Source organism: Paramisgurnus dabryanus, chromosome 9 (assembly GCF_030506205.2).
Source record: "Paramisgurnus dabryanus chromosome 9, PD_genome_1.1, whole genome shotgun sequence".
In the NCBI taxonomy this organism is placed as follows: domain Eukaryota; kingdom Metazoa; phylum Chordata; class Actinopteri; order Cypriniformes; family Cobitidae; genus Paramisgurnus; species Paramisgurnus dabryanus.
In genome coordinates, this window is record NC_133345.1 from 2,013,009 (window position 1) to 2,029,486 (window position 16,478).

At 35.7% G+C, this 16,478-nt stretch overlaps 4 non-coding genes across 4 annotated transcripts; all 4 read right to left on the bottom strand.

Moving 5' to 3' along the window:
- Positions 1-5,083: 5,083 nt before the first annotated feature.
- On the bottom strand, positions 5,084-5,248 carry LOC135764579 (U1 spliceosomal RNA). The gene has a single exon (XR_010540106.1). It is a non-coding gene; the product is annotated as a U1 spliceosomal RNA (small nuclear RNA).
- Positions 5,249-6,033: 785 nt separating this feature from the next.
- On the bottom strand, positions 6,034-6,224 carry LOC135764433 (U2 spliceosomal RNA). The gene has a single exon (XR_010539981.1). It is a non-coding gene; the product is annotated as a U2 spliceosomal RNA (small nuclear RNA).
- A 5,676-nt stretch (positions 6,225-11,900) lies between these two features.
- Positions 11,901-12,065, bottom strand: LOC135764376 (U1 spliceosomal RNA). Its single transcript, XR_010539927.1, has one exon. It is a non-coding gene; the product is annotated as a U1 spliceosomal RNA (small nuclear RNA).
- Positions 12,066-12,848: 783 nt separating this feature from the next.
- Positions 12,849-13,039, bottom strand: LOC135764528 (U2 spliceosomal RNA). Its single transcript, XR_010540075.1, has one exon. It is a non-coding gene; the product is annotated as a U2 spliceosomal RNA (small nuclear RNA).
- Positions 13,040-16,478: the final 3,439 nt, after the last annotated feature.

Consider the following 16,478-nt stretch of genomic DNA (forward strand, 5'->3'; position numbering starts at 1 on the left):
TTTCTTAATGTTTTCGAGTTAAAAAATAATTCTTAAATCGAGATACATTTACTTAATAAGCAAAGTGGCTTAGAATTTAAGTCTTGTTTACTGAAATAAATTCTAAAATGTAATAGGTTAAGGCTTAAAACAAGTAAAAATATCTGCCAGTGGGGTAAGAAAAATAAACCTAAATTGAGTTTATTATTGAATTAAGTTGAAACTAGAATTAAGTTTATTTTTCTTACCCCGCTGGCAGATATTTTTTATTTGTTTTAAATATAAACCTGTTGATTTTTATAATTTATTTCAATTATTTTACAAAGTATGCGATCTGATTTTTTTAATCGCGGTGTTTCTTTTATTCCTCGTTTCTTTTCCGTGCATTTGCTTTATTTATTTATTTTTGCTTGTTGCATTTAAATGCACATTTGATTTGTTGCCACATTATTATGTGTTAATGTATTTTTTAACATGTTTATCAACAAAAAGTGCGTTATTATAATTAATTATATAGCTGTGAAATATATACAAGAATTCCCAGCAAAAACAAAACGTTTTTATAACAATTTTCTATTACAATACATAATATCTTAAGCCACTTTGCTTACCAAGTAAATGTATCTCCATTTAAGCATTGTCAGATATTCACTAGAAAACAAGACAAAAACAGTAAGTAAGATATTAATTTACTTTTTTCTTTCAAACATAAATTTACAGACGGCTGGAAATTTTTAATAAAATAACTAGCCATACCTATTCGGGTCTGCTCCCGTTTGCTGTGATGACGGGGGACTTAGTCCAAAGCACATTTTGAGGAATACTTACACATTTTACTTCTTATTTCTTTGAAATTAATTATGCATACACTATGGATTAAAAATGTCCCGACTGCGAACCTGATAAAACCCAGGTAAAAAGCAAATACAAATAAACCATTTTGATTTAGCAAAAGTTTACAAATAAATGCACTCCTTGCACACAACAAGCACGTCTAGTTACCATTCATATTTTGCGTGATTTAAGTTTCGTCGCATACATTTTGGAAGGCACACGATAAAAACAAAATAAGGCTTTTAATGTATGCCGACCTCATTCTCCGTTGAGGGCTTATCAATCATAATAAACGCTGTTAACTCTTCTCATTGAATGGTCTAAATCCAATGCTGGTAAAGAAATCAAATGTGCATTTAAACGCAACAAGCAAGCCGTAAAGCAATGGATGCAGGCAAACAAACGAGCAATAGCACATACACCACGATTAGATCATCGGGTCGCATACTTTGGAATTAATAAGAAATAATTATTCAGTCTAAAGAAATAAGAAGTAAAATGTCTAAGTATTTCTCCAAATGTGCACACTCATTACAATAAACGGGAGCAGACACGAATAGTTATGTATGTCTCGTTATTTTATTTAAAATTGATAAGCTGTCTAACATATGATATATTTTGATAATACGAAATGCTAAAAAAATAATATAACACCAATCGACAATATCTGTTATTGTTATTTTTACAAGTAAATTCATGTGTAGGAGAAAACAAAGCAGCTGTCAGTCCATACTATATTGAGTGGCCATCGTAGTGGTGCAACCTGAACGATGTTTTCCCTACTTCCGGTCAAAGCCGCCATTTTGTGAAATAGGCATATAGGTGACGCTGGAGCACGCGGCCATTGTCTCTGTTCAACAAAACAAGTATATATATACACATACGCATATTTTTCCTCAATCAATCACCGAATACAAGGTGCAATTCGATGCCAACTGACCCTTCTCTCTGGTTTCATGTTTGTAAGGAAAATTAAGGGGGAAATTACGATAGCATTTCAGCCAAACATTCATTCGTGCCACGCTGCTTTTCTTTGAACGAAAAAAAACCCTCTGCTCCCCCTACACAATTTCTTCTCCTGTTATTTTATGCTTAAAACAAGCAAATAAATCTGACTACAGGGTAAGAAAAAATTCGTGAACTTTTCCCATAAACACTTAATTCAAGAAAAATTGTCCCACCCCACTGGCCATTTTTTATCCACAATACACATTCGATGTCTGCAGGCACCATTGTCTTTGTTCAACGCAAACAATTCTGTTGCGTTTTTCTTTGAACGAAGTGCTCCGCCTAGATAATTTGACCCATATTCACATGGGTTTGTTTCTCGTTTTTTTTTCTTTGAGAACAATCTATATAGCGCCTTCCACAATCGTTTTGGTGTTAGCTTTACGTAAAATAGAAACACAGAAAAGTACTGAGCGATGGAGAGACCACGAACGCGGAACGTATTATGGACCACGGACTGGCAAACAAACTGGCAACCACGCACTAAAGAAGCAAACTCTGATTTTAAACTCACCTTATTTGTCCCCGGAAAGCGCCAGAGTCGATGCACGGAGTGGACGGAACAAGCCTCGCTTCCATAGCCGAAGGTCAAAAATCCATTTAAACGTGTAGTCCCCGGTGTCCACTCGATCTTACCCAAAAAGCCGAGAAGCGATACCGCAATGGCATCCGGAGAAGGCGCTGGCTGTCGGGATGGAGGTTAGCGGGTCAGAGGTCCGGCACTGAAGGTCTGCGTTCATTATTCACCGTGTGCATTTCACTCTATATCCACTTTCTAATGTATAGCACTTGATAAGGATTAACAGTTTAAAAACAGAAATGCAAGACATCAGAAAATACATTTATTTTTTACTTTCATAACATGAGAGGTGTCATACAATAACAAATATGAGCTTTAAAATCACATTCCTAAGTTAAAAATATACATAAAAATAGATATATGGATCATTACACAAATCACTACTCAAAGGACCTATGTTAAATAACTGCTTCAATATTAATTAACAATAACATTTGGCCAAGGCAGTCCTTGTAAATAGACATATAAATAGACAAATAAAATCATGACATATATGCCGTAGAGCCTGAGATAGAGAAAAATAATAAGGAATTCTGCTTTTACTACCATCTCAGAAATATTGCCAGAATTAGAGGTTTTGTCTCAAGACAGGACTTAGAGAAACTTGTTCATGCTTTCATCACCAGCAGGGCCGATTATTGCAATGGTCAATGGATTTAAAAAGTACTGTTTCTTGTTTAAAAACCACTTCATGGCTACAATACATGACAGATATGCTAATCGAATATGAAACCGATTACTCGGATCAATAGGATCAGGTCATTTAGAAAAAACAAGGGTTCACTCAAAACAAGGTGCCTCAGCATTCAGTTATTATCAGCTTTCAGAAGAGATCAGATGTGCTTCAACAGTAGACACTTTTAAATCTAGATTAAAAACACATCAGTTTAACTTTGCATTTACTGAATGATTTAAAACAGTACGAATAAAACAGTACAAAAGAATAAAACAGTATGAACCTTACCTGTTATAAAGGGAATGAAGCTTACGGTATGGTGCTTACCTGCAGAAATAAATAAAGTACAATAAGAACACACAGAACTTCAATTTTCAAAATTATTTTAACATTAAATGATGATTATTTTACTGGTTTACCTGTTTGTGATTACCACAGGATCCCGTCACCTGGCTGCGGTCTTCATTTGGTGAACGGTTCTTCACTCATAATTGACCTATACAAGAAATAGAGAAGAATAATAAGCAATTCTGCTTTTACATGTAGATGTGTGCCCCAAGAACACAGACACACCGGCTCCAAAAAGTTTAAACAGTACACATTTCTGTTATTTTAATGTGGCAAATGTGTCAGCTTTAAAAGAAGCATACATTACCTTTTAAAGAGGAAATACCTTTTGCATGAAATACCTTTACTCCCAGCATAAGCAAGCAATTTTCAAAATGCTTTTAAAAGTAAATAGTGATTATTTTACTTGTTTACCTGTTTGTGATTACCATGGAATCCTGTCACCATCATTTTTAAGCTTGTAAAGCAAATAATGAAATATTGACTTAGTAGGAAAAAATATTTTGGAAGTATCGTGATAAATGATGAAGAAAATATTTTGCAAAGTGATGGTTAGCACACGGTTGATGGTACCTATTAAATTCCATCATATTTTTTTATTCCTACTATGGAAGTCAATGGTGACTATCTGCTGTGGGTTTACCATCATTCCTCAAAATACCTTCTTTTGTGTTACTCAGAAAAAACTAATCCTCGTGTTGTTGTAAGCCTGTATGCATGAGTAAATGATGACAGAATTATCATCATAAATTGAAATATCCCTTTAAACTGTATTTCCCCCCTTAAACCTAAACTTATTTTCCTACAGCAAGTCATTTAGGTAATCAAGAAAATACTTTACCCGTTGTCTTTGTGAGTTAAACAAATACAGCTACGCTTCCAGGTCTGTCGACGTTGCTGTGGTTTTTCGACAGCTGTAGTATGAAGGGTAGCGAATGAATGAATACATTGCAAAAAATCATTTCTTACTTGTTATTTCGAACTGTTTTAACTATACAAATATCTAGAAAGTCTTAAAATAAGATGCATTTTTTGATGAGCAAAATGCCCTAAGAAAATAAACCTAGCCTTTAGGGAGAAAAAACTCAGAATTTGGGCTTAAAACAAGCAAATAAATCTGCCAAAGGGGTAAGAAACAAATCTAGATATAAACACTTAATTCAAGAAAAATTGTCGTAGCCCATTGGCAGATTTGTTGGCTTGTTTAATGTACATGCATGTACAATATTTCAATTTGTCTTGTATTTATTAGCATTTTGTATTGCCCAACGCTGTCTAGGTTGTTTAACTGTTGTCATTTTCTTATAAAAGCCTTTATAATTTATTAGTTTGGATGATTGCCATTCCCGAGAACCTCTTATATTGGAAGTAAAAGAATCATCTAAGCATTATTTTGTGCTCTTAGACATGTAGCCGTTTGATTGTGGTTCTATTTAATGGCTAGTCTATTCGTTTGGAATGGTCAAACGGCTATTAGATTTTCACTGACAGCCCAAATTAAGCCTTGTTTTAGCCTAGACACTTATTCGCTGTCTATTAAAAGTTATGTAGTCGTTGAATAGCCGCTTTTTTGATGACTAATGTATTCTTGGGCCGTGGTTAGACGTCTCTTGGATTTTACGTAAAACGACAAGCGAATCTATTTTTAACACAAAGGTCAGGGGAGAGCGCGAACGCAGTCCCCCACTATCAGAAATTTTGCAGTCGAGATTCCCACATTTGGGGAATTCGCAAAGGGTCAGCCCAACCGGAGTGCAATGGCTGAGCCTCGCCCTGGGTGAACCACCTTCATGATCATGGTGTCTCCCCTGCCAGGTAAGTATGAGCGACACCCTTTGAGGCCAGACGGCCGCATCTTCCTGTGACCGATCACATCGACGGCGCCCCCGGAGGCCGTCCGACTAACATTTCATTTACTGTGTGTGACCAGGTGGAAAGCGCACGAAGCCACGTCTGAGACCAAACATTCTTCGAGATCTACCCTGTTTTTATTCCGTTTCCAGCCCGGTTGAACCGTGTAGAGTGAAATATGTGAAACAATTTAAATCAAATGGATTTAAATTGCGCATTCAAATATATGGTTTCGTTATTACAAAGTAACTTTACGTGGAATAGAAACAAAAAAAAATGTACAGAGCAATCAAGAAACAACGAAAGCATAGCAATTTTAGAACGTGGATAAATAAAAACACAGGGCTCAATGACTTACCCGTTGTCGTTGTGAGTTAAACAAGTACAGCTATGCTTCCAGGTCTGTCGACGTTGCTGTGGTTTTTCGACAGCTGTAGTATGAAGGGTAGTGAAAAAAGTTTTCAGGTGTTTTTAACATTCCAATCGGTCTCGTTCGCTTTTGTTGCGCCTTCAGCTGTGTCGAGGATGTTTAATTCGTCCTCGTATCACCTCCGCAAACTTGTAAAGAAATTAATTAAATACATTACAAAAACATTTCTTTATCAGCGTGTTCATTTCCACGCAAGCTTTTCGTTAAACCAATAAAGCCAACGAAATCACAGCAATTTTAAAACACACGGATTAGAAAAAACACCGTCATTCACGCACAAAAGAAGCAAATTCTTTTTTTTATACTTGACTTATTTATCCCCGAGATGGGGAGCGCACCATTCATGGAAACACTGCAATACCATGTTGATGCATGGAGTGGAAGGAGCAAGCTCCGCTTCCATTTCCGAAGGTCAAAAATCCATTTAACATATAGTCCCCGGATAGGAGACGTATCAGACATTAAACTGATAAGAACAGATACTACACTTGATCTTAGCCAAAAGGCCGAGAAGCGATACCGGAATAGACGCAGCCAAAGGGGGAGCCGGCGAAGGCGCTGGCTTTTGGGGTGGAGGCTAGCGGGCATTTAACTCTATACGTTCTCATTGTATAACCCAGAGGTAGAACGTTGAGCTAGCAAATCAGAAGTTCATGTTTTAATGCAGGATCTGATCCACGCTCATGAGAGAGAGAGAGAGAGAGAGAGATAGAGAGAATTTAGAATTTTCAAAAAACCTTTATTACAAATTAAAACATTTTCATAACCTCAAATCAGAAAAAACAAAGAAAAAAATATATATAGTAACGGAAATAACAAAAAAATAAGCCAACATAGGAGCAAAGAACAAATCATCTTCAATAACCAGACACAGAGCTCCTCCATAATACCAAATCAATTCAAAAGAAAGAAGATCATTCATTGCTTTAAAGTATCTAAAACCAATAAGGATTCTAGATTTAACTTATTTTAAAAACTGCTAATGTATCATGGCTTCCGGGTCTGTCAACGTTGCTGTGGTTTTTCGACAGCTGTAATATGAAGGGTAGAGTGAAAAAAAATATTTAAGTGTTTTGAACATCCCAATTTGTTCGTTTACTTAGTCTTTTCTTAATGTTTTCGAGTTAAAAAATAATTCTTAAATCGAGATACATTTACTTAATAAGCAAAGTGGCTTAGAATTTAAGTCTTGTTTACTGAAATAAATTCTAAAATGTAATAGGTTAAGGCTTAAAACAAGTAAAAATATCTGCCAGTGGGGTAAGAAAAATAAACCTAAATTGAGTTTATTATTGAATTAAGTTGAAACTAGAATTAAGTTTATTTTTCTTACCCCGCTGGCAGATATTTTTTATTTGTTTTAAATATAAACCTGTTGATTTTTATAATTTATTTCAATTATTACAAAGTATGCGATCTGATTTTTTTAATCGCGGTGTTTCTTTTATTCCTCGTTTCTTTTCCGTGCATTTGCTTTATTTATTTATTTTTGCTTGTTGCATTTAAATGCACATTTGATTTGTTGCCACATTATTATGTGTTAATGTATTTTTTAACATGTTTATCAACAAAAAGTGCGTTATTATAATTAATTATATAGCTGTGAAATATATACAAGAATTCCCAGCAAAAACAAAACGTTTTTATAACAATTTTCTATTACAATACATAATATCTTAAGCCACTTTGCTTACCAAGTAAATGTATCTCCATTTAAGCATTGTCAGATATTCACTAGAAAACTAGACAAAAACAGTAAGTAAGATATTAATTTACTTTTTTCTTTCAAACATAAATTTACAGACGGCTGGAAATTTTTAATAAAATAACTAGACATACCTATTCGGGTCTGCTCCCGTTTGCTGTGATGACGGGGGACTTAGTCCAAAGCACATTTTGAGGAATACTTACACATTTTACTTCTTATTTCTTTGAAATTAATTATGCATACACTATGGATTAAAAATGTCCCGACTGCGAACCTGATAAAACCCAGGTAAAAAGCAAATACAAATAAACCATTTTGATTTAGCAAAAGTTTACAAATAAATGCACTCCTTGCACACAACAAGCACGTCTAGTTACCATTCATATTTTGCGTGATTTAAGTTTCGTCGCATACATTTTGGAAGGCACACGATAAAAACAAAATAAGGCTTTTAATGTATGCCGACCTCATTCTCCGTTGAGGGCTTATCAATCATAATAAACGCTGTTAACTCTTCTCATTGAATGGTCTAAATCCAATGCTGGTAAAGAAATCAAATGTGCATTTAAACGCAACAAGCAAGCCGTAAAGCAATGGATGCAGGCAAACAAACGAGGAATAGCACATACACCACGATTAGATCATCGGGTCGCATACTTTGGAATTAATAAGAAATAATTATTCAGTCTAAAGAAATAAGAAGTAAAATGTCTAAGTATTTCTCCAAATGTGCACACTCATTACAATAAACGGGAGCAGACACGAATAGTTATGTATGTCTCGTTATTTTATTTAAAATTGATAAGCTGTCTAACATATGATATATTTTGATAATACGAAATGCTAAAAAAATAATATAACACCAATCGACAATATCTGTTATTGTTATTTTTACAAGTAAATTCATGTGTAGGAGAAAACAAAGCAGCTGTCAGTCCATACTATATTGAGTGGCCATCGTAGTGGTGCAACCTGAACGATGTTTTCCCTACTTCCGGTCAAAGCCGCCATTTTGTGAAATAGGCATATAGGTGACGCTGGAGCACGCGGCCATTGTCTCTGTTCAACAAAACAAGTATATATATATACACATACGCATATTTTTCCTCAATCAATCACCGAATACAAGGTGCAATTCGATGCCAACTGACCCTTCTCTCTGGTTTCATGTTTGTAAGGAAAATTAAGGGGGAAATTACGATAGCATTTCAGCCAAACATTCATTCGTGCCACGCTGCTTTTCTTTGAACGAAAAAAAACCCTCTGCTCCCCCTACACAATTTCTTCTCCTGTTATTTTATGCTTAAAACAAGCAAATAAATCTGACTACAGGGTAAGAAAAAATTCGTGAACTTTTCCCATAAACACTTAATTCAGGAAAAATTGTCCCACCCCACTGGCCATTTTTTATCCACAATACACATTCGATGTCTGCAGGCACCATTGTCTTTGTTCAACGCAAACAATTCTGTTGCGTTTTTCTTTGAACGAAGTGCTCCGCCTAGATAATTTGACCCATATTCACATGGGTTTGTTTCTCGTTTTTTTTTCTTTGAGAACAATCTATATAGCGCCTTCCACAATCGTTTTGGTGTTAGCTTTACGTAAAATAGAAACACAGAAAAGTACTGAGCGATGGAGAGACCACGAACGCGAAACGTATTATGGACCACGGACTGGCAAACAAACTGGCAACCACGCACTAAAGAAGCAAACTCTGATTTTAAACTCACCTTATTTGTCCCCGGAAAGCGCCAGAGTCGATGCACGGAGTGGACGGAACAAGCCTCGCTTCCATAGCCGAAGGTCAAAAATCCATTTAAACGTGTAGTCCCCGGTGTCCACTCGATCTTACCCAAAAAGCCGAGAAGCGATACCGCAATGGCATCCGGAGAAGGCGCTGGCTGTCGGGATGGAGGTTAGCGGGTCAGAGGTCCGGCACTGAAGGTCTGCGTTCATTATTCACCGTGTGCATTTCACTCTATATCCACTTTCTAATGTATAGCACTTGATAAGGATTAACAGTTTAAAAACAGAAATGCAAGACATCAGAAAATACATTTATTTTTTACTTTCATAACATGAGAGGTGTCATACAATAACAAATATGAGCTTTAAAATCACATTCCTAAGTTAAAAATATACATAAAAATAGATATATGGATCATTACACAAATCACTACTCAAAGGACCTATGTTAAATAACTGCTTCAATATTAATTAACAATAACATTTGGCCAAGGCAGTCCTTGTAAATAGACATATAAATAGACAAATAAAATCATGACATATATGCCGTAGAGCCTGAGATAGAGAAAAATAATAAGGAATTCTGCTTTTACTACCATCTCAGAAATATTGCCAGAATTAGAGGTTTTGTCTCAAGACAGGACTTAGAGAAACTTGTTCATGCTTTCATCACCAGCAGGGCCGATTATTGCAATGGTCAATGGATTTAAAAAGTACTGTTTCTTGTTTAAAAACCACTTCATGGCTACAATACATGACAGATATGCTAATCGAATATGAAACCGATTACTCGGATCAATAGGATCAGGTCATTTAGAAAAAACAAGGGTTCACTCAAAACAAGGTGCCTCAGCATTCAGTTATTATCAGCTTTCAGAAGAGATCAGATGTGCTTCAACAGTAGACACTTTTAAATCTAGATTAAAAACACATCAGTTTAACTTTGCATTTACTGAATGATTTAAAACAGTACGAATAAAACAGTACAAAAGAATAAAACAGTATGAACCTTACCTGTTATAAAGGGAATGAAGCTTACGGTATGGTGCTTACCTGCAGAAATAAATAAAGTACAATAAGAACACACAGAACTTCAATTTTCAAAATTATTTTAACATTTAATGATGATTATTTTACTGGTTTACCTGTTTGTGATTACCACAGGATCCCGTCACCTGGCTGCGGTCTTCATTTGGTGAACGGTTCTTCACTCATAATTGACCTATACAAGAAATAGAGAAGAATAATAAGCAATTCTGCTTTTACATGTAGATGTGTGCCCCAAGAACACAGACACACCGGCTCCAAAAAGTTTAAACAGTACACATTTCTGTTATTTTAATGTGGCAAATGTGTCAGCTTTAAAAGAAGCATACATTACCTTTTAAAGAGGAAATAAATACCTTTTGCATGAAATACCTTTACTCCCAGCATAAGCAAGCAATTTTCAAAATGCTTTTAAAAGTAAATAGTGATTATTTTACTTGTTTACCTGTTTGTGATTACCATGGAATCCTGTCACCATCATTTTTAAGCTTGTAAAGCAAATAATGAAATATTGACTTAGTAGGAAAAAATATTTTGGAAGTATCGTGATAAATGATGAAGAAAATATTTTGCAAAGTGATGGTTAGCACACGGTTGATGGTACCTATTAAATTCCATCATATTTTTTTATTCCTACTATGGAAGTCAATGGTGACTATCTGCTGTGGGTTTACCATCATTCCTCAAAATACCTTCTTTTGTGTTACTCAGAAAAAAACTAATCCTCGTGTTGTTGTAAGCCTGTATGCATGAGTAAATGATGACAGAATTATCATCATAAATTGAAATATCCCTTTAAACTGTATTTCCCCCCTTAAACCTAAACTTATTTTCCTACAGCAAGTCATTTAGGTAATCAAGAAAATACTTTACCCGTTGTCTTTGTGAGTTAAACAAATACAGCTACGCTTCCAGGTCTGTCGACGTTGCTGTGGTTTTTCGACAGCTGTAGTATGAAGGGTAGCGAATGAATGAATACATTGCAAAAAATCATTTCTTACTTGTTATTTCGAACTGTTTTAACTATACAAATATCTAGAAAGTCTTAAAATAAGATGCATTTTTTGATGAGCAAAATGCCCTAAGAAAATAAACCTAGCCTTTAGGGAGAAAAAACTCAGAATTTGGGCTTAAAACAAGCAAATAAATCTGCCAAAGGGGTAAGAAACAAATCTAGATATAAACACTTAATTCAAGAAAAATTGTCGTAGCCCATTGGCAGATTTGTTGGCTTGTTTAATGTACATGCATGTACAATATTTCAATTTGTCTTGTATTTATTAGCATTTTGTATTGCCCAACGCTGTCTAGGTTGTTTAACTGTTGTCATTTTCTTATAAAAGCCTTTATAATTTATTAGTTTGGATGATTGCCATTCCCGAGAACCTCTTATATTGGAAGTAAAAGAATCATCTAAGCATTATTTTGTGCTCTTAGACATGTAGCCGTTTGATTGTGGTTCTATTTAATGGCTAGTCTATTCGTTTGGAATGGTCAAACGGCTATTAGATTTTCACTGACAGCCCAAATTAAGCCTTGTTTTAGCCTAGACACTTATTCGCTGTCTATTAAAAGTTATGTAGTCGTTGAATAGCCGCTTTTTTGATGACTACTGTATTCTTGGGCCGTGGTTAGACGTCTCTTGGATTTTACGTAAAACGACAAGCGAATCTATTTTTAACACAAAGGTCAGGGGAGAGCGCGAACGCAGTCCCCCACTATCAGAAATTTTGCAGTCGAGATTCCCACATTTGGGGAATTCGCAAAGGGTCAGCCCAACCGGAATGCAATGGCTGAGCCTCGCCCTGGGTGAACCACCTTCATGATCATGGTGTCTCCCCTGCCAGGTAAGTATGAGCGACACCCTTTGAGGCCAGACGGCCGCATCTTCCTGTGACCGATCACATCGACGGCGCCCCCGGAGGCCGTCCGACTAACATTTCATTTACTGTGTGTGACCAGGTGGAAAGCGCACGAAGCCACGTCTGAGACCAAACATTCTTCGAGATCTACCCTGTTTTTATTCCGTTTCCAGCCCGGTTGAACCGTGTAGAGTGAAATATGTGAAACAATTTAAATCAAATGGATTTAAATTGCGCATTCAAATATATGGTTTCGTTATTACAAAGTAACTTTACGTGGAATAGAAACAAAGAAATGTACAGAGCAATCAAGAAACAACGAAAGCATAGCAATTTTAGAACGTGGATAAATAAAAACACAGGGCTCAATGACTTACCCGTTGTCGTTGTGAGTTAAACAAGTACAGCTATGCTTCCAGGTCTGTCGACGTTGCTGTGGTTTTTCGACAGCTGTAGTATGAAGGGTAGTGAAAAAAGTTTTCAGGTGTTTTTAACATTCCAATCGGTCTCGTTCGCTTTTGTTGCGCCTTCAGCTGTGTCGAGGATGTTTAATTCGTCCTCGTATCACCTCCGCAAACTTGTAAAGAAATTAATTAAATACATTACAAAAACATTTCTTTATCAGCGTGTTCATTTCCACGCAAGCTTTTCGTTAAACCAATAAAGCCAACGAAATCACAGCAATTTTAAAACACACGGATTAGAAAAAACACCGTCATTCCCGCACAAAAGAAGCAAATTCTTTTTTTTATACTTGACTTATTTATCCCCGAGATGGGGAGCGCACCATTCATGGAAACACTGCAATACCATGTTGATGCATGGAGTGGAAGGAGCAAGCTCCGCTTCCATTTCCGAAAGTCAAAAATCCATTTAACATATAGTCCCCGGATAGGAGACGTATCAGACAATAAACTGATAAGAACAGATACTACACTTGATCTTAGCCAAAAGGCCGAGAAGCGATACCGGAATAGACGCAGCCAAAGGGGGAGCCGGCGAAGGCGCTGGCTTTTGGGGTGGAGGCTAGCGGGCATTTAACTCTATACGTTCTCATTGTATAACCCAGAGGTAGAACGTTGAGCTAGCAAATCAGAAGTTCATGTTTTAATGCAGGATCTGATCCACGCTCATGAGAGAGAGAGAGAGAGAGAGAGATAGAGAGAATTTAGAATTTTCAAAAAACCTTTATTACAAATTAAAACATTTTCATAACCTCAAATCAGAAAAAACAAAGAAAAAAATATATATAGTAACGGAAATAACAAAAAAATAAGCCAACATAGGAGCAAAGAACAAATCATCTTCAATAACCAGACACAGAGCTCCTCCATAATACCAAATCAATTCAAAAGAAAGAAGATCATTCATTGCTTTAAAGTATCTAAAACCAATAAGGATTCTAGATTTAACTTATTTTAAAAACTGCTAATGTATCATGGCTTCCGGGTCTGTCAACGTTGCTGTGGTTTTTCGACAGCTGTAATATGAAGGGTAGAGTGAAAAAAAATATTTAAGTGTTTTGAACATCCCAATTTGTTCGTTTACTTAGTATTTTCTTAATGTTTTCGAGTTAAAAAATAATTCTTAAATCGAGATACATTTACTTAATAAGCAAAGTGGCTTAGAATTTAAGTCTTGTTTACTGAAATAAATTCTAAAATGTAATAGGTTAAGGCTTAAAACAAGTAAAAATATCTGCCAGTGGGGTAAGAAAAATAAACCTAAATTGAGTTTATTATTGAATTAAGTTGAAACTAGAATTAAGTTTATTTTTCTTACCCCGCTGGCAGATATTTTTTATTTGTTTTAAATATAAACCTGTTGATTTTTATAATTTATTTCAATTATTTTACAAAGTATGCGATCTGATTTTTTTAATCGCGGTGTTTCTTTTATTCCTCGTTTCTTTTCCGTGCATTTGCTTTATTTATTTATTTTTGCTTGTTGCATTTAAATGCACATTTGATTTGTTGCCACATTATTATGTGTTAATGTATTTTTTAACATGTTTATCAACAAAAAGTGCGTTATTATAATTAATTATATAGCTGTGAAATATATACAAGAATTCCCAGCAAAAACAAAACGTTTTTATAACAATTTTCTGTTACAATACATAATATCTTAAGCCACTTTGCTTACCAAGTAAATGTATCTCCATTTAAGCATTGTCAGATATTCACTAGAAAACAAGACAAAAACAGTAAGTAAGATATTAATTTACTTTTTTCTTTCAAACATAAATTTACAGACGGCTGGAAATTTTTAATAAAATAACTAGACATACCTATTCGGGTCTGCTCCCGTTTGCTGTGATGACGGGGGACTTAGTCCAAAGCACATTTTGAGGAATACTTACACATTTTACTTCTTATTTCTTTGAAATTAATTATGCATACACTATGGATTAAAAATGTCCCGACTGCGAACCTGATAAAACCCAGGTAAAAAGCAAATACAAATAAACCATTTTGATTTAGCAAAAGTTTACAAATAAATGCACTCCTTGCACACAACAAGCACGTCTAGTTACCATTCATATTTTGCGTGATTTAAGTTTCGTCGCATACATTTTGGAAGGCACACGATAAAAACAAAATAAGGCTTTTAATGTATGCCGACCTCATTCTCCGTTGAGGGCTTATCAATCATAATAAACGCTGTTAACTCTTCTCATTGAATGGTCTAAATCCAATGCTGGTAAAGAAATCAAATGTGCATTTAAACGCAACAAGCAAGCCGTAAAGCAATGGATGCAGGCAAACAAACGAGGAATAGCACATACACCACGATTAGATCATCGGGTCGCATACTTTGGAATTAATAAGAAATAATTATTCAGTCTAAAGAAATAAGAAGTAAAATGTCTAAGTATTTCTCCAAATGTGCACACTCATTACAATAAACGGGAGCAGACACGAATAGTTATGTATGTCTCGTTATTTTATTTAAAATTGATAAGCTGTCTAACATATGATATATTTTGATAATACGAAATGCTAAAAAAATAATATAACACCAATCGACAATATCTGTTATTGTTATTTTTACAAGTAAATTCATGTGTAGGAGAAAACAAAGCAGCTGTCAGTCCATACTATATTGAGTGGCCATCGTAGTGGTGCAACCTGAACGATGTTTTCCCTACTTCCGGTCAAAGCCGCCATTTTGTGAAATAGGCATATAGGTGACGCTGGAGCACGCGGCCATTGTCTCTGTTCAACAAAACAAGTATATATATACACATACGCATATTTTTCCTCAATCAATCACCGAATACAAGGTGCAATTCGATGCCAACTGACCCTTCTCTCTGGTTTCATGTTTGTAAGGAAAATTAAGGGGGAAATTACGATAGCATTTCAGCCAAACATTCATTCGTGCCACGCTGCTTTTCTTTGAACGAAAAAAAACCCTCTGCTCCCCCTACACAATTTCTTCTCCTGTTATTTTATGCTTAAAACAAGCAAATAAATCTGACTACAGGGTAAGAAAAAATTCGTGAACTTTTCCCATAAACACTTAATTCAAGAAAAATTGTCCCACCCCACTGGCCATTTTTTATCCACAATACACATTCGATGTCTGCAGGCACCATTGTCTTTGTTCAACGCAAACAATTCTGTTGCGTTTTTCTTTGAACGAAGTGCTCCGCCTAGATAATTTGACCCATATTCACATGGGTTTGTTTCTCGTTTTTTTTTCTTTGAGAACAATCTATATAGCGCCTTCCACAATCGTTTTGGTGTTAGCTTTACGTAAAATAGAAACACAGAAAAGTACTGAGCGATGGAGAGACCACGAACGCGGAACGTATTATGGACCACGGACTGGCAAACAAACTGGCAACCACGCACTAAAGAAGCAAACTCTGATTTTAAACTCACCTTATTTGTCCCCGGAAAGCGCCAGAGTCGATGCACGGAGTGGACGGAACAAGCCTCGCTTCCATAGCCGAAGGTCAAAAATCCATTTAAACGTGTAGTCCCCGGTGTCCACTCGATCTTACCCAAAAAGCCGAGAAGCGATACCGCAATGGCATCCGGAGAAGGCGCTGGCTGTCGGGATGGAGGTTAGCGGGTCAGAGGTCCGGCACTGAAGGTCTGCGTTCATTATTCACCGTGTGCATTTCACTCTATATCCACTTTCTAATGTATAGCACTTGATAAGGATTAACAGTTTAAAAACAGAAATGCAAGACATCAGAAAATACATTTATTTTTTACTTTCATAACATGAGAGGTGTCATACAATAACAAATATGAGCTTTAAAATCACATTCCTAAGTTAAAAATATACATAAAAATAGATATATGGATCATTACACAAATCACTACTCAAAGGACCTATGTTAAATAACTGCTTCAATATTAATTAACAATAACATTTGGCCAAGGCAGTCC